We start from the raw sequence: 16,313 nt of genomic DNA, 5'->3' as shown, positions 1-16,313 counted from the left end.
CCCAAAAAGGTAACATAAATGTCACTTTTTCTCAATAAAGGTAATATCAGTTTTTTTATTGTCCACAAAGGAGTTTGATTTCGATTTAGTGCGTAAAAATGTGTCTGATTGCAAAATTGTTGGAATTGAGGTAATATATGACACATGACATTTTCATTTAATTTTTTTGGATTACTTGTATATTCCATGTCATTTTCTTTTTATTTACTTATTACCATGTTATTATTTAGTATTTTTTATACTTTTTTTACTGATATTTTTTTTTACCGTCACAAATGTCAATACATCTGATTACGTTTGCAATCGTTTGACTTTGAATCATTTTAATAACCCAATCGTTTGCACAATCTTTATAAAATTGACCAACACAAATATGAAACCAATCACAAGTTATTCTTCTCGATAGTGTATAAATAGTTAGGCCACATGCAATCGTTTGTTTCTTTCACTATCATTTTACCTGCCACATCAGCGCCACATCTGCACAAACCCTTTAACATTTCTTTCACATTCCTTTCACTAAACACCCACAATCATAAACTTCACCACCACACTTTACCCATTTTTTATTATTATTTAAAACTTAAAATATAAATATAAATAACATTTATAAACTTAAAAAACAAAAAACACGAAATACATCAAAATTAAACTACGATTACAAAAAAAAAAAAAAAAAACGAGTACAAATAAAAAAAACGATTACATAAAAAAAAGAGTACAAATAAAAAAAACACGATTACATAAAAAAAAAAAAGACTAGTACATAACTAGATACCGATTAATCGGTATAATAACCATCCGCACTACCATCGGTTTCCGAAAGCCATTTTTTAGTATAAAAGATTGAGAGTGAAATGAGTTTGAAAAATAAAAATTGAGAGTGAAATGGGTTTGAAAGTGTAAAAATTTGAGAGTGAAATGGTGTATATATATATGAAATGGGTAGGTAAAAAATAAAAATAAAAAAAAGGCTGATCACTAGCGGTTGGGAAAAAGAAAAGAAAAAAAACGTGAGCCCCACAAATGTGCCGTTAGAAGGGTGAGGAGAATGGCTGGCGGTAGCAGTGGCGAATCGGTGGTGGTGGTGGTGGGCAGGCTGGCGGTGGGTGGCGGTGGCTATGGCACACTTGCGTGTGGCCTTAGTGTATAAAATTGACCAACCCAATCATTTACACTTAAATCGGCAATAGTGTTGAAAACCTCTGTTATTTTTTCCGGCACTTGTCCGGCAATAAAACTGAAAGAAACGCATCTTCTCCGACACTTGAACCTGAGTTATGTATAATATTTAATATCAATTTGAAACTGAGTTATGTATAATATTTAATATCAATTTGAAAGGAACGCAACTTGAACGTGAGTTTTTTTTTTTTTTTTTTTTTTTTTTTTTTGTAATTCGATCGGTACCGTGACGGGAAGGAGACGACTGGAGGTCGTCAAAATCGTCGTGGTGGCTGCGCGGCCTCACCCAGATCTGTTCCCATTTTTTTTCGTTCATTTTCTTTAAGGGTCATCAATTTTATTAAACATCAAAGCTTTAAGGTTGGTGAATAGCATGTCTGTACATAATTTTTTATTGGGTTTGGTGGCGGACTCATAATTTTCAATTTCATATATTGTATATGTATAATGTATATGTATATTTAAGCGAGAATAATGGGTTTTGAATCAAACATTGTGTGTATAAATTAATGTGCTTATATGGTACAAGCTACAATCTTTACAAATGGGGATGAACTCCGGTAGACTATGGAAAATGATATGGAAATAAACAATAAACAAATAAAAAGGAAATGACATGGATTATACAAGTAATCTATAAAAATTAAATTAAAATGCCATATGTCACATATTACCTCAATTGCAACGATTTTGCAATTAGATACCTTTTTACGCACTAAATTAAAATCAAACTCCTTTGTGGAATATAAAAAAACTGATATTACCTTTATTAAGAAAAAATGGCTTTTATGTTACCTTTCGGGTCAATTTGCCATTTCTTCAAATTTCATCCCAACCGTACTTGTGTTTTTCCTGACCTTTGATCCTAGTCAACTTTGTCAATATAGTGGGGCTTTCTCTTTTTCTTCCTAGCTTCAGCAAGTTCCTGCAATAAAACACCCATTTTGTTAAAGATGTAAACTTTACATTATCAAATGTTATACTTAATACCCATTACATAGATACATATATCGGTTGATAAATACAGTATAATGTATGTATCGGTTTATTAAATTAATAAAAGTACCACCACATGAATTGGAAACAAATTTGCAAATTTCAAATACTAAATCAAAAACCCGAAAATAACATGCTTGTACGGCTGAAGCCAAAACCACCATCACAACATCGCGAACAAATGGGAACAATAACGATAAACAGAAACTTACACTGAGATATCGAATCGCACCTGAGATGGAACCTGAGATGGATGTGATAGCGGCCAAGACAGCAGCAGCAAGAGTCACAAAACCTTGACTGTCAATGACGATCGAAGAAACCAAAAACATATGTGAAAGAAAAAGGCTAAAATCGAAGGATTAAACCCTAACACATCTTTCTGATCGGTACTAATTGTTGAAATATACCAATAACATAGATTAACATCACATATTTTCAAAATTCTATGTCAAATGCAATACTATACCTGAATAATTGATGACTTTTTGCTTCAAAGTAAATGCAAGCACCACATCACAAAAACTTCATATGTCAACTATTATCAGTTTGACCCCTGAAAAAAGAGATGTTTTACAGCCTGAAAATAACAACCAACCATAAGATAAAAGTGGTAACTATCTATTGTTCTTAAAAGAATGTACATGTAGAATTATGATAGATAAACAGCCAAGTCCATGGATGCTGCAACCTTTAAATTATATGTCGATGTTAACAAATTCCAAATAGCACATCGACTTCAAAAATAAAAGATGAAAATAATCGATAAAAGTAAATGGCATACCAATTATGAGCATTCCCAATCACTCAGGCACGCTACTTATTACATGAGCATTTCTTCAAACACCTTGTTTTCATATTTAGTTCAAGAAAACCAAAAGAGACTCTTTCAGAAATTTAACATAAGGAAAAAAAAAAAACCCCCCTAATTTGTAGAAATCTAACATAATTAATCGGAAAAAACCTCATTAAACATCTGATAACGACTCTTCATAACATAAGGGAAGCACGATCGAATTAAAGCAACAAATTTATCTTCAATGAACAATCCACCTACTTCGATTATGTAATATCGAAATCAAGTAAAAGAAACTTGATACAAAATAAATGCGTCAACAGTCGCCAACCTATAAATTTTAGTAACTTAAGTATTCTAGATAAACTGAGCCCTGCACTATGATATTACAAAATCGAAGAAGAGAGACATCTTCATATGAAATCAAAAACCAAGCATAACATATATACCTTTTCTGCAGACCATTTACCCTTAGTTGAACGCCTTGTAGGGCCACTCGTCCTCCTACATATAGTATCATACTGTTATTATGTGCTTTCTACTGAATCACAATCACAATAATCACTATTTAACAAATATTTAATTCCATATTAAGTATACCCATTTGAAGATCGCACTTTCCAAAGTCCTTTAGTGAGTCCATCACAAGAACAACCTATCATGTCGAATCACTTTCCATATTAATCTCAGTAAAACATATCCTGATCAATCTACAAATCAGCATTCAAAAACACAAATTAAGGGTTAGTATTCAACCATGAAAATATTTTAAGGCATAAAATATAACAAATTGTAGATAATAAATAACCTAATTTTGTTGAAGAATCTAGCTCACACCCAAAAAAAGAAAAACCCGGGAGATGGTGGCGCTGTTGGTGATGGAGCCGACGATGGCGGCGACGCGACGATAGTGGCGGTTGAAATGTCCCGTTCATATTGATTATAAACGTTCCATATTAATTGATTTCGTCGCGAGGTTTTGACCTCTATATGAGACGTTTTTCAAAGACTGCATTCATTTTTAAAACAACCATAACATTTAATTTATCGATAAAGGTTTAAAAAGCATTACGTAGATTATCAAATAATGATAATCTAAAATATACCGTTTACACACGATCATTACATAATGGTTTACAATACGAATATATTACATCAAAAATAATTTTCCTGAATGCAGTTTTTACATAATATCATACAAGCATGGACTTCAAATCTTGTCCTTATTTTAGTATGCAACAGTGGAAGCTCTTAATAATCACCTGAGAATAAACATGCTTAAAACGTCAACAAAAAATGTTGGTGAGTTATAGGTTTAACCTATATATTTATCAAATCGTAATAATAGACCACAAGATTTCATATTTCAATATACATCTCATACATAGAGATAAAAGTCATTCATATGGTGAATACCTGGTAACCGACATTAACAAGATGCATATAAGAATATTGAAATGTCTCGTTCATATTGATTATAAACGTTCCATATTAATTGATTTCGTTGCGAGGTTTTGACCTCTATATGAGACGTTTTTCAAAGACTGCATTCATTTTTTAAAACAACAATAACCTTTATTTTATCAATAAAGGTTTCAAAAGCATTACGTAGATTATCAAATAATGATAATCTAAAATATACTGTTTACACACGACCATTACATAATGGTTTACAATAGAAATATATTACATCGACATATGTTTCTTGAATGCAGTTTTTACATAATATCATACAAACATGGACTCCAAATCTTGTCCTTATTTTAGTATGCAACAGCGGAAGCTCTTAATATTCGCCTGAGAATAAACATGCTTTAAACGTCAACACAAATGTTGGTGAGTTATAGGTTTAACCTATATATATATCAAATCGTAACAATAGACCACAAGATTTCATATTTCAATATACATCCCATACATAGAGAAAAAAATCATTCATATGGTGAACACCTGGTAACCGACATTAACAAGATGCATATATAAGAATATCCCCATCATTCCGGGACACCCTTCGGATATGATATAAATTTCGAAGTACTAAAGCATCCGGTACTTTGGATGGGGTTTGTTAGGACCAATAGATCTATCTTTAGGATTCGCGTCAATTAGGGTGTCTGTTCCCTAATTCTTAGATTACCAGACTTAATAAAAAGGGGCATATTCGATTTCGATAATTCAACCATAGAATGTAGTTTCACGTACTTGTGTCTATATTGTAAATCATTTATAAAATCTGCATGTATTCTCATCCCAAAAATATTAGATTTTAAAAGTGGGACTATAACTCACTTTCACAGATTTTTACTTCGTCGGGAAGTAAGACTTGGCCACTGGTCGATTCACGAACCTATAACAAATATGTACATATATATCAAAGTATATTCAAAATATATTTACAACACTTTTAATACATTTTGATGTTTTAAGTTTATTAAGTCAGCTGTCCTCGTTAGTAACCTACAACTAGTTGTCCAACGTTAGATGTACAGAAAAAAATTGATATATATTATCTTGAATCAATCCACGACCCAGTGTATACACGTCTCAGGCTAGATCACAACTCAAAGTATATATATTTTTGGAATCAACCTCAACCCTGTATAGCTAACTCTCACATTACTGCATATAGAGTGTCTATGGTTGTTCCAAATAATATATACACATGGGTCGATATGATATGTCAAAACATTTGCATACGTGTCTATGGTATCCCAAGATTACATAATATATTAGAATATATGTATAATACAATATAAGTTAGCTAGGATATGATTAATATAGATTTGTTACCAATTTTCACGTTGCTACAACAAGAAAAATTATCCAATCTTGTTTTACCCATAACTTCTTCATTTTAAATCCGTTTTGAGTGAATCAAATTGCTATGGTTTCATATTGAACTCTATTTTATGAATCTAAACAGAAAAAGTATAGGTTTATAGTCGGAAATATAAGTTACAAGTCGTTTTTGTAAAGGTAGTCATTTCAGTCGAAAGAACGACGTCTAGATGACCATTTTAGAAAACATACTTCCACTTTGAGTTTAACCATAATTTTTGGATATAGTTTCATGTTCATAATAAAAATCATTTTTTCAGAATAACAACTTTTAAATCAAAGTTTATCATAGTTTTTAATTAACTAACCCAAAACAGCCCGCGGTGTTACTACGACGGCGTAAGTCCGGTTTTACAGTGTTCTTCGTGTTTCCAGGTTTTAAATCATTAAGTTAGCATATCATATAGATATAGAACATGTACTTAGTTGATTTTAAAAGTCAAGTTAGAAGGATTAACTTTTGTTTGCGAACAAGTTTAGAATTAACTAAACAATGTTCTAGTGATTACAAGTTTAAACCTTCGAATAAGATAGCTTTATATGTATGAATCGAATGATGTTATGAACATCATTACTACCTTAAGTTCCTTGGATAAACCTACTGGAAAAGAGAAAAATGGATCTAGCTTCAAAGGATCCTTGGATGGCTTGAAAGTTCTTGAAGCAGAATCATGACACGAAAACAAGTTCAAGTAAGATTTCCACTCGAAATAAGATTGTTATAGTTATAGAAATCGAATCAAAGTTTGAATATGAGTATTACCTTGTATTAGAAAGATATCTTACTGTAAATAATAAAGATTTCTTGAGGTTGGATGATCACTCTACAAGATTGGAAGTAAGCTAGCAAACTTGGAAGTATTCTTGATTTTATGAAACTAGAACTTGTAGAATTTATGAAGAACACTTAGAACTTGAAGATAGAACTTGAGAGAGATCAATTAGATGAATAAAATTAAAGAATGAAAGTGTTTGTAGGTGTTTTTGGTCGTTGGTATATGGATTAGATATAAAGGATGTGTAATTTTGTTTACATGTAAATAAGTCATGAATGATTACTCATATTTTTGTAATTTTATGAGATATTTCATGCTAGTTGCCAAATGATGGTTCCCACATGTGTTAGGTTACTCACATGGGCTACTAAGAGCTGATCATTGGAGTGTATATACCAATAGTACATACATCTAAAAGCTGTGTATTGTACGAGTACGAATACAGGTGCATACAAGTAGAATTGTTGATGAAACTGAACGAGGATGTAATTGTAAGCATTTTTATTAAGTAGAAGTATTTTGATAAGTGTCTTGAAGTCTTTTAAAAGTGTATGAATACATATTAAAACACTACATGTATATACATTTTAACTGAGTCGTTAAGTCATCGTTAGTCGTTACATGTAAGTGTTGTTTTGAAACCTTTAGGTTAACGATCTTGTTAAATGTTGTTAACCCATTGTTTATTAAATCAAATGAGATGTTAAATTATTACATTATCATGATATCATGATGTATTAATATATCTTAATATGATATATATACATTAAATGTCGTTACAACGATAATCGTTACATATATTTCTCGTTTCAAAATCATTAAGTTAGTAGTCTTGTTTTTACATATGTAGTTCATTGTTAATATAGTTAATGATATGTTTACTTATCATAATATCATGTTAACTATATATATATACCCATATATATGTCATCATATAGTTTTTACAAGTTTTAACGTTCGTGAATCGCCGGTCAACTTGGGTGGTCAATTGTCTATATGAAACCTATTTCAATTAATCAAGTCTTAACAAGTTTGATTGCTTAACATGTTGGAAACATTTAATCATGTAAATATAAATTTCATTTAGTATATAAAAACATGGAAAAGTTCGGGTCACTACAGTACCTACCCGTTAAATAAATTTCGTCCCGAAATTTTAAGCTGTTGAAAGTGTTGACGAATCTTATGGAAATAGATGCGGGTATTTCTTCTTCATCTGATCTTCACGCTCCCAGGTGAACTTGGGTCCTCTACGAGTATTCCATCAAACCTTAACAATCGGTATCTTGTTTTGTTTAAGTCTCTTAACCTCACGATCCATTATTTCGACGGGTTCTTCAATGAATTGAAGTTTTTCATTGATTTGGATTTCGTCCAACGGAATAGTGAGATCTTATTTAGCAAAATATTTCTTCAAATTTGAGACGTGGAAAGTGTTATGTACATTCGCAAGTTGTTGAGGTAACTCAAGTCGGTACGCTACTGGTCCGACACGATCAATAATCTTGAATGGTCCAATATACCTTGGATTTAATTTTCCCCGTTTACCAAATCGAACAACACCTTTCTAAGGTGCATTCTTAAGCATGACCATTTCTCCAATTTCAAATTCTATGTCTTTTCTTTTAATGTCGGCGTAGCTCTTTTGTCGACTTTGGGCGGTTTTCAACCGTTGTTGAATTTGGATGATCTTCTTGGTAGTTTCTTGTATTATCTCCGGACCCGTAATCTGTATATCCTCCACTTCACTCCAACAAATCGGAGACCTGCACTTTCTACCATAAATTGCTTCAAACGGCGCCATCTCAATGGTTGAATGATAGCTGTTGTTGTAGGAAAATTCTGCTAACGGTAGATGTCGATCCCAACTGTTTCCGAAATCAATAACACATGCTCGTAGCATGTCTTCAAGCGTTTGTATCGTCCTTTTGCTCTGCCCATCAGTTTATGGATGATAGGCAGTACTCATGTCTAGACGAGTTCCTAATGCTTGCTGTAATGTCTGCCAGAATCTTGAAATAAATCTGCCATCCCTATCAGAGATAATAGAGATTGGTATTCAATGTCTGGAGACGACTTCCTTCAAATACAGTCGTGCTAACTTCTCCATCTTGTCATCTTCTCTTATTGGCAGAAAGTGTGCTGACTTGGTGAGACGATCAACTATTACCCAAATAGTATCATAACCACTTGAAGTCCTGGGAAATTTAGTAATGAAATCCATGGTAATGTTTTCCCATTTCCATTCCGGGATTTCAGGTTGTTGTAGTAGACCTGATGGTTTCTGATGTTCAGCTTTGACCTTAGAACACGTCAAACATTCTCCTACATATTTAGCAATATCGGCTTTCATACCTGGCCACCAAAAATGTTTCTTAAGATCCTTGTACATCTTCCCCGTTCCAGGATGTATTGAGTATCTGGTTTTATGAGCTTCTCTAAGTACCATTTCTCTCATATCTCCAAATTTTGGTACCCAAATTCTTTCAGCCCTATACCGGGTTCCGTCTTCCCGAATATTAAGATGCTTCTCCGATCCTTTAAGTATTTCATCCTTTAAATTTCCCTCTTTTAAGACTCCTTGTTGTGCCTCCTTTATTTGAGTAGTAAGGTTAGTGTGAATCATTATATTCATAGATTTTACTCGAATGGGTTCTCTGTCCTTTCTGCTCAAGGCGTCGGCTACCACATTTGCCTTCCCAGGGTGGTAACGAATCTCAAAATCGTAATCATTCAACAATTCAATCCACCTACGCTGCCTCATATTCAGTTATTTTTGATTAAATATGTGTTGAAAACTTTTGTGGTCGGTATATATAATACTTTTGACCCTATATAAGTAGTGCCTCCAAGTCTTTAATGCAAAAACAACCGCGCCTAATTCCAAATCACGCGTCGTATAATTTTGCTCGTGAATCTTCAATTGTCTAGATGTATAAGCAATCACCTTCGTCCGTTGCATTAATACACAACCGAGACCTTGCTTTGATGCGTCACAATAAATCACAAAATCATCATTCCCTTCAGGCAATGACAATATAGGTGCCGTAGTTAGCTTTTTCTTCAATAATTGAAACGCCTTCTCTTGTTCATCCTTCCATTCAAATTTCTTCCCTTTATGCGTTAATGCAGTCAAGGGTTTTGCTATTTTGGAGAAATCTTGGATGAATCTTCTGTAGTAACCAGCCAATCCTAAAAATTGATGTATATGCTTCGGAATTTTTGGGGTTTCCCACTTTTCAACTGTTTCGATCTTTGCCGGGTCCACCTGGATACCTTCTTTGTTCACTATGTGATCGAGGAATTGAACTTCTTTCAACCAAAATGCACACTTTGAAAACTTAGCGTACAGTTTTTCTTTCCTCAATACTTCTAGCACTTTTCTCAAATGTTCTTCGTGCTCTTGATCATTCTTTGAGTAAATAAGTATGTCATTGATGAAAACAATGACAAACTTGTCAAGATATGGCCCACACACTCGGTTCATAAGGTCCATGAACACAGTTGGTGCGTTATTCAATCCAAACGGCATAACCATAAACTCGTAATGACCATAACGCGTCCTAAATGCAGTTTTTGGAATATCATCCTCCTTTACTCGCATTTGATGATATCCAGAACGTAAATCGATCTTCGAATAAACCGACGAGCCTTGTAGTTGATCAAATTAGTCGTCAATTCTCGGCAGTGGATAACGGTTTTTGATGGTAAGTTTGTTCAACTCTCTGTAGTCAATACACAACCTAAATGTACCATCCTTCTTCTTGACAAACAAAACAGGAGCTCCCCATGGTGATGTGCTTGGTCGAATTAAACCACGTTCTAATAGTTCTTGCAGTTGGCTTTGCAGTTCTTTCATCTCGCTGGGTGCGAGTCTATAAGGAGCACGAGCTATTGGTGCAGCTCCTGGTACATGATCTATTTGAAATTCAACAGATCGATGTGGAGGTAGTCCCGGTAATTCTTTCGGAAATACATCGGGAAATTCTTTTGCGACGGGAACATCATTGATGCTCTTTTCTTTAGTTCGTACTTTCTCGACGTGTAGAGACCCGTCCTAATCCATCCGGACGAAGTCCATATCGATTACAAACGATTCACAACAGTTGATTACATCGCGAGGTAATTGACCTCTATATGATAAATTTTACAAACATTGCATTCGTTTTTAAAAGACAAACTTTCGTTACATCGACAGTTGACAGACATGTAAAGCATTTCATAATATATCCAAATATAATTGACTTAATAATAATCTTGATGAACTCAACGACTCGAATGCAACATCTTTTGAAATATGTCATGAATGACTCCAAGTAATATCTCTAATATGAGCAAATGCACAGCGGAAGATTTCTTTCGTACCTGAGAATAAACATGCTTTAAAGTGTCAACCAAAAGGTTGGTGAGTTCATTAGTTTATCATAAAGAATCATTTCATAATTTTAATAGACCACAGGATTTCATACTTCCATTTCTCATAATCATACGTCCCATGCATAGAGACAAAAATATCATTCATATGGATTGAACACCTGGTAACCGACATTCACAATATGCATATAAGAATATCCCCATCATTCCGGGATCCTCCTTTGGACATGATATAAATTTCGAAGTACTAAAGCATCCGGTACTTTGGATGGGGCTTGTTGGGCCCGATAGATCTATCTTTAGAGTTCGCGTCAATTAGGGTGTCTGTTCCCTAATTCTTAGATTACCAGACTTAATAAAAAGGGGCATATTCAGTTTCGATCATTCAACCATAGAACGTAATTTCGATTACTTGTGTCTATTTCGTAAAACAGTTATAAAAGTTGCGCATGTATTCTCAGCCCAAAAATATAAAGGGTAAAAAGGTAAATGAAACTCACAATACTGTATTTTGTAGTAAAAATACATATGACGACATTGAACAATGCAGGGTTGGCCTCGGATTCACGAACCTATATCAAGTATTAACATATTATAGTATAAATCAATTAAGTTTATATATTTGTTATGTATTAATTATTCTTATAATATATTATGATACTTATTTGATATTTAATTAATGTTATATCAATAATATTAGTTGAAACATAATTTTATGTAATATTAGTATATTTTATGTAATAATATATTTACATATATATCTTTTGTTTTGTAAAATTAATAATTGTAGAAATACCTAAGGATAATAATAATAATATTAATAATAATAATAATTTTTAAAAGTATAAAACTACCTTAGGAGTCAGTTTTAAAAAAATTGCACCAAGCCGGGCTCGAACCCGAGACCTCTCGCTCACTCATCAACACCCTTAACCATTCCTCCATTTTAGTTTTTCTGATTTATAATACAAACCCAAATACTTATCTATTACATGTTTCAACCCGCTTCATCTTCTTCACCAAAATCTAAACAATCAAACAACTTCATTCTTAATAGTCAATCATCAAAATGGTTTTAGGACTTCTAAACAAACATGAAACAAAAAATAAAAATGTGTTCATGATATAAAAAAAAGAGAAAAAAAAATAAAAAAAATCCTACTGCTTGCTGTTAGCCAAGAAAAAAAAATTTTGTTTTCAATTTTGAGTTCGTTTTGGACAATCTTTACAACATGAAACATGTTTCAAATCATTCCTAAAAACTATTGAAATCGTCAATTGAACTTAAAACATCAAAACAAGCTCTAATTTCTCCAAGAACAAAACAGTTGACTTTTGACAATTTAACTTTGACTCGCAAATTCGAATTCGTTATCAAGAATTGGAACTTGAGATTTTGCAGGAAGTTTAAGTAAATGATTCCTAACAACTCTACATTTTTAGTTTTTGAAATTTGTTTCGAATTCACGTTAGTGTATATCACTGTGAAGAACTCAAGAACTCAAAAATTGATTTTTAGATTAAGAGTGTTATAGGTTATGATTACAACATGAATTGTGTTGCAAATCATTCCTATAATCTTTATGGATCATCAAATTAACTGGAGATATCAAAACAAACTCGAATTTGATTCAAGAACACTTAGTTGAATTTGAAAACCAAAACTTTGACTCTCAAATTAGAAATTAATAGAAAGAATTGAGGATTGAAAACTTACAGATAGTTTAGATAGACGATGCCTAACATGACTGCATTATTACATTTTGAAAATTTGTTCTAAATCAAAATATGGTGAAAAAGATGAATGTACAGAGTGTCGAGCTTATTTTCTGGGTTTTCTTTGTTTTCAACTTAAATTGCAGTTTGTAACTTATATAGAGTGATTAGGTACATGATTTAACAGTTAAATTGATTTCCAATTGATTTGTGAAGTAGACTTATAAAAAACTGGAGACATGAAGTACGTAAATTATTTTCATGTGAAGAAAAAGAAAAAAAATTGATAGTTACTTCTAACAGAATGGGATTCCCTATTTTTATTTTTAATAAATATTAATAGTAAATATCCTAATAATATTAATAATAATTCTAATAAAATAACTAAATAATATCATAAAAATGATAATAAATAAAAATAAGAATTCGTTTAAATCATAAATAAATTTTAATCTTAATTATCTTGTACATTATTTTACATTTTCAATTCAAATGATTATTTTGTATTTTATTAATACAACTTAATATGCACTCTTATATTTATATATGTATATATATTTACATATTTATTTACACACAATTGTTCGTGAATCGTCGGAAATAGTCACAGGTTAAATGAATCTATATAAATAGTTCAAACATTTCGAGACTCAACATTACAGGCTTTTCTTATTGTGTTGGAACATATAAAGATTAAGTTTTAATTTGGTCGGAAATTTCCGGGTCGTTACACGACGTGTGCTAGAACAGCATAGCAACCTTTTCTTATTAGTTTTTGTGCCTTCAAATTACTAATAAGATGTAGCTTCGTGTTGCCCTTTTCTCCGTACACCATTAAGGGTTCTCCTTCTTCTCGTACAATACGAATTGCATTTTTATAACATACGATCTCTGCTTTCACCTTCTTCAGCCAGTCCATGCCAACTATTACATCAAAACTCCCTAACTCTACGGGTATCAAATCAATCTTAAATATTTCGCTACCCAGTTTAATTTCTCGATTCCGGCATATATAATATGCTGAAATTAATTTACTGTTTGCTAATTCGAGTAAAAATTTACTATCCAACGGCGTCAATGGACAACTTAATTTAGCACAAAAATCTCTACTCATATAGCTTCTATCCGCACCCGAATCAAATAAAACGTAAGCAGATTTATTGTCAATAACAAACGTACCCGTAACAAGCTCCGGGTCTTCCTGTGCCTCTGCCGCATTAATATTGAAAACTCTTCCACGGCCTTGTCCATTCGTGTTCTCCTGGTTCGGGCAATTTCTAATAATGTGGCCCGGTTTTCCACATTTATAACAAACTACATTGGCATAACTTGCTCCGACACTACTTGCTCCACCATTACTCGTTCCGACACCATTTGTTCCTTTCGTTCTGTTAACCCCTGGTCCGTAGACCTCGCACTTCGCCGCGCTATGACCATTTCTTTTACACTTGTTGCAAAATTTGGTGCAGAACCCCGAGTGATACTTTTTACACCTTTGGCATAGCTGCTTCTGATTGTTGTTGTTGTTGCGGTTGTTATTGTTGTTGTTGTTGTTGTTGTTGTTGTTGTTGTTGTTGTTGTTGTTGTTGTTGTTGTTGTTGTTGTTGTTGTTGTTGTTGTTGTTGTTGTTGTTGTTGTTGTTGTTGTTGTTGTTGTTGTTGTTGTTGTTGTTGTTGTTGTTGTTGTTGTTGTTGTTGTTGTTGTTGTTGTTGTTGTTGTTGTTGTTGTTGTTGTTGTTGTTGTTGTTGTTGTTGCTGTTGTTGCTGTTGTTATTGTTGCTGTTGTTGTTGTTGCTGTTGTTGTTGTTGTTAGGCCGTTTGTTGTAGTTGCGATTGATGTTGCGATTGTTGGGATAGTTGTTGCGATTATTGTTTTAATTGCTGTTGTTGTTGTATTGGTGATTCTTATCACCGTTTTCCTCCCACTTTCTTTTGACTTACTTCACATTGACCTCTTCAGCCGCTTGTTCTTTAATTCTTTCCTCAATCTGGTTCACTAGTTTGTGAGCTATTCTACATGCCTGTTGTATGGAGGCGGGCTCGTGTGAACTTATATCTTCTTGGATTCTTTCCGGTAATCCTTTCACAAACGCGTCAATCTTCTCTTCCTCATCTTCGAACGCTCTCGGACACAATAGGCACAATTCTGTGAATCGTCTTTCGTACGTGGTAATATCAAATCCTTGGGTTCGTAACCCTCTAAGTTCTGTCTTGAGCTTATTGACCTCGGTTCTGGGACTGTACTTCTCTTTCATCAAGTGCTTGAATGCTGACCACGGTAGTGCGTAAGCATCATCTTGTCCCACTTGCTCTAGATAGGTATTCCACCATATTAACGCAATACCTGTGAAGGTATGCGTAGCGTACTTCACTTTGTCCTCTTCAGTACACTTACTTATGGCAAACACCGATTCGACCTTCTCGGTCCACCGTTTCAATCCGATCGGTCCTTCGGTTCCATCAAATTCCAAAGGTTTGCAGGCAGTGAATTCTTTGTAGGTGCATCCTACACGATTTCTTGCGCCGTTAGCTGCATTACTAGATTCAGAGTTATTGTTGGTATGTAGCGCAGCCTGTACTGCGGCTATGTTTGAAACAAGAAAGGCACGAAATTCATCTTCGCTCATATTCAAGGTGTGTCGAGTAGTCAGTGCCATTTCCTTCAAAATAGTCAAATGAAACGAGTTAATCATATAGAATATCAAGAGTAGTCAATAGTATTTCGTAGCGTAATATGAACTTATTTATAAAAGCTCTTTCTTCATATTAGAGTTTTATACTCTTTAATTCGGGTAGTACCTACCCGTTAAGTTCATACTTAGTAGCTAACATACCATTTCAACTACTACAATTCTATATGAAAAACTAATCACAAAAAAAAATATCATATTCAAACCTTTATACAATAACTTGCAAACTTACAATACCGCTTTTTTTTACATATAGCATGAAATATAGCACATAAAACTTTGATACAAAGTAGTTGCGAAGATAATTCTAGTTAATAAATAAGGCATTCAGCAAAGGCAATAAAGACACGTAATTCATACGTCCAGAAACAAGTCATGCATTCTGGTTTTACTAATACCACTTCCCATCCTTGGTTTTGTGGAACATAACCGTTGTGACCGATAGTAAGACAATGTGTTGTAACGTCGTCAAAAGGATGAAGGTTACGTAATGACCAACAGTCTCGTAATAACCTAAAAACCTCATTTCTTACCCCAATTACCGACTCCGTCACTTGTGGGAACGTTTTGTTTAATAGTTGTAGCCCGATGTTCTTGTTCTCACTTTGGTGAGAAGTGAACATTACTAACCCGTAAGCATAACATGCTTCTTTATGTTGCATGTTAGCCGCTTTTTCTAAATCACGAAGTCCTATATTCGGATATATTGAGTCAAAATAATTTCTTAACCCGTTGCGTAAAATAGCATTTGGGTTCCCCGCAATATATGCGTCAAAGTAAACACATCGTAACTTATGGATTTCCCAATGTGATATCCCCCATCTTTCGAACGAAAGCCTTTTATAAATCAAGGCATTCTTGGAACGTTCTTCGAATGTCTTACAAACTGATCTCGCCTTAAATAGTTGTGCCGAGGAATTCTGACCGACTCTAGACAAGATTT

The 16,313-nt window shown here is 33.4% G+C and overlaps 1 long non-coding RNA gene across 2 annotated transcripts; it reads right to left on the bottom strand.

Moving 5' to 3' along the window:
• Nucleotides 1–2,026: 2,026 nt before the first annotated feature.
• LOC139869373 (uncharacterized) lies at nt 2,027–3,681 on the bottom strand. Of its 2 annotated transcripts, none has more exons than XR_011766047.1 (4): nt 3,578–3,681; nt 2,966–3,481; nt 2,426–2,761; nt 2,027–2,110 (listed from the first exon to the last, which is right to left on the bottom strand). It is a non-coding gene; the product is annotated as an uncharacterized lncRNA (long non-coding RNA). The 2 variants fall into 2 exon arrangements; XR_011766048.1 differs by having other exon boundaries at nt 2,651–2,761.
• Nucleotides 3,682–16,313: the final 12,632 nt, after the last annotated feature.

Source organism: Rutidosis leptorrhynchoides, chromosome 9 (assembly GCF_046630445.1).
Source record: "Rutidosis leptorrhynchoides isolate AG116_Rl617_1_P2 chromosome 9, CSIRO_AGI_Rlap_v1, whole genome shotgun sequence".
Lineage (NCBI taxonomy): Eukaryota > Viridiplantae > Streptophyta > Magnoliopsida > Asterales > Asteraceae > Rutidosis > Rutidosis leptorrhynchoides.
This window is presented reverse-complemented; position numbering and strand designations above follow the sequence as displayed.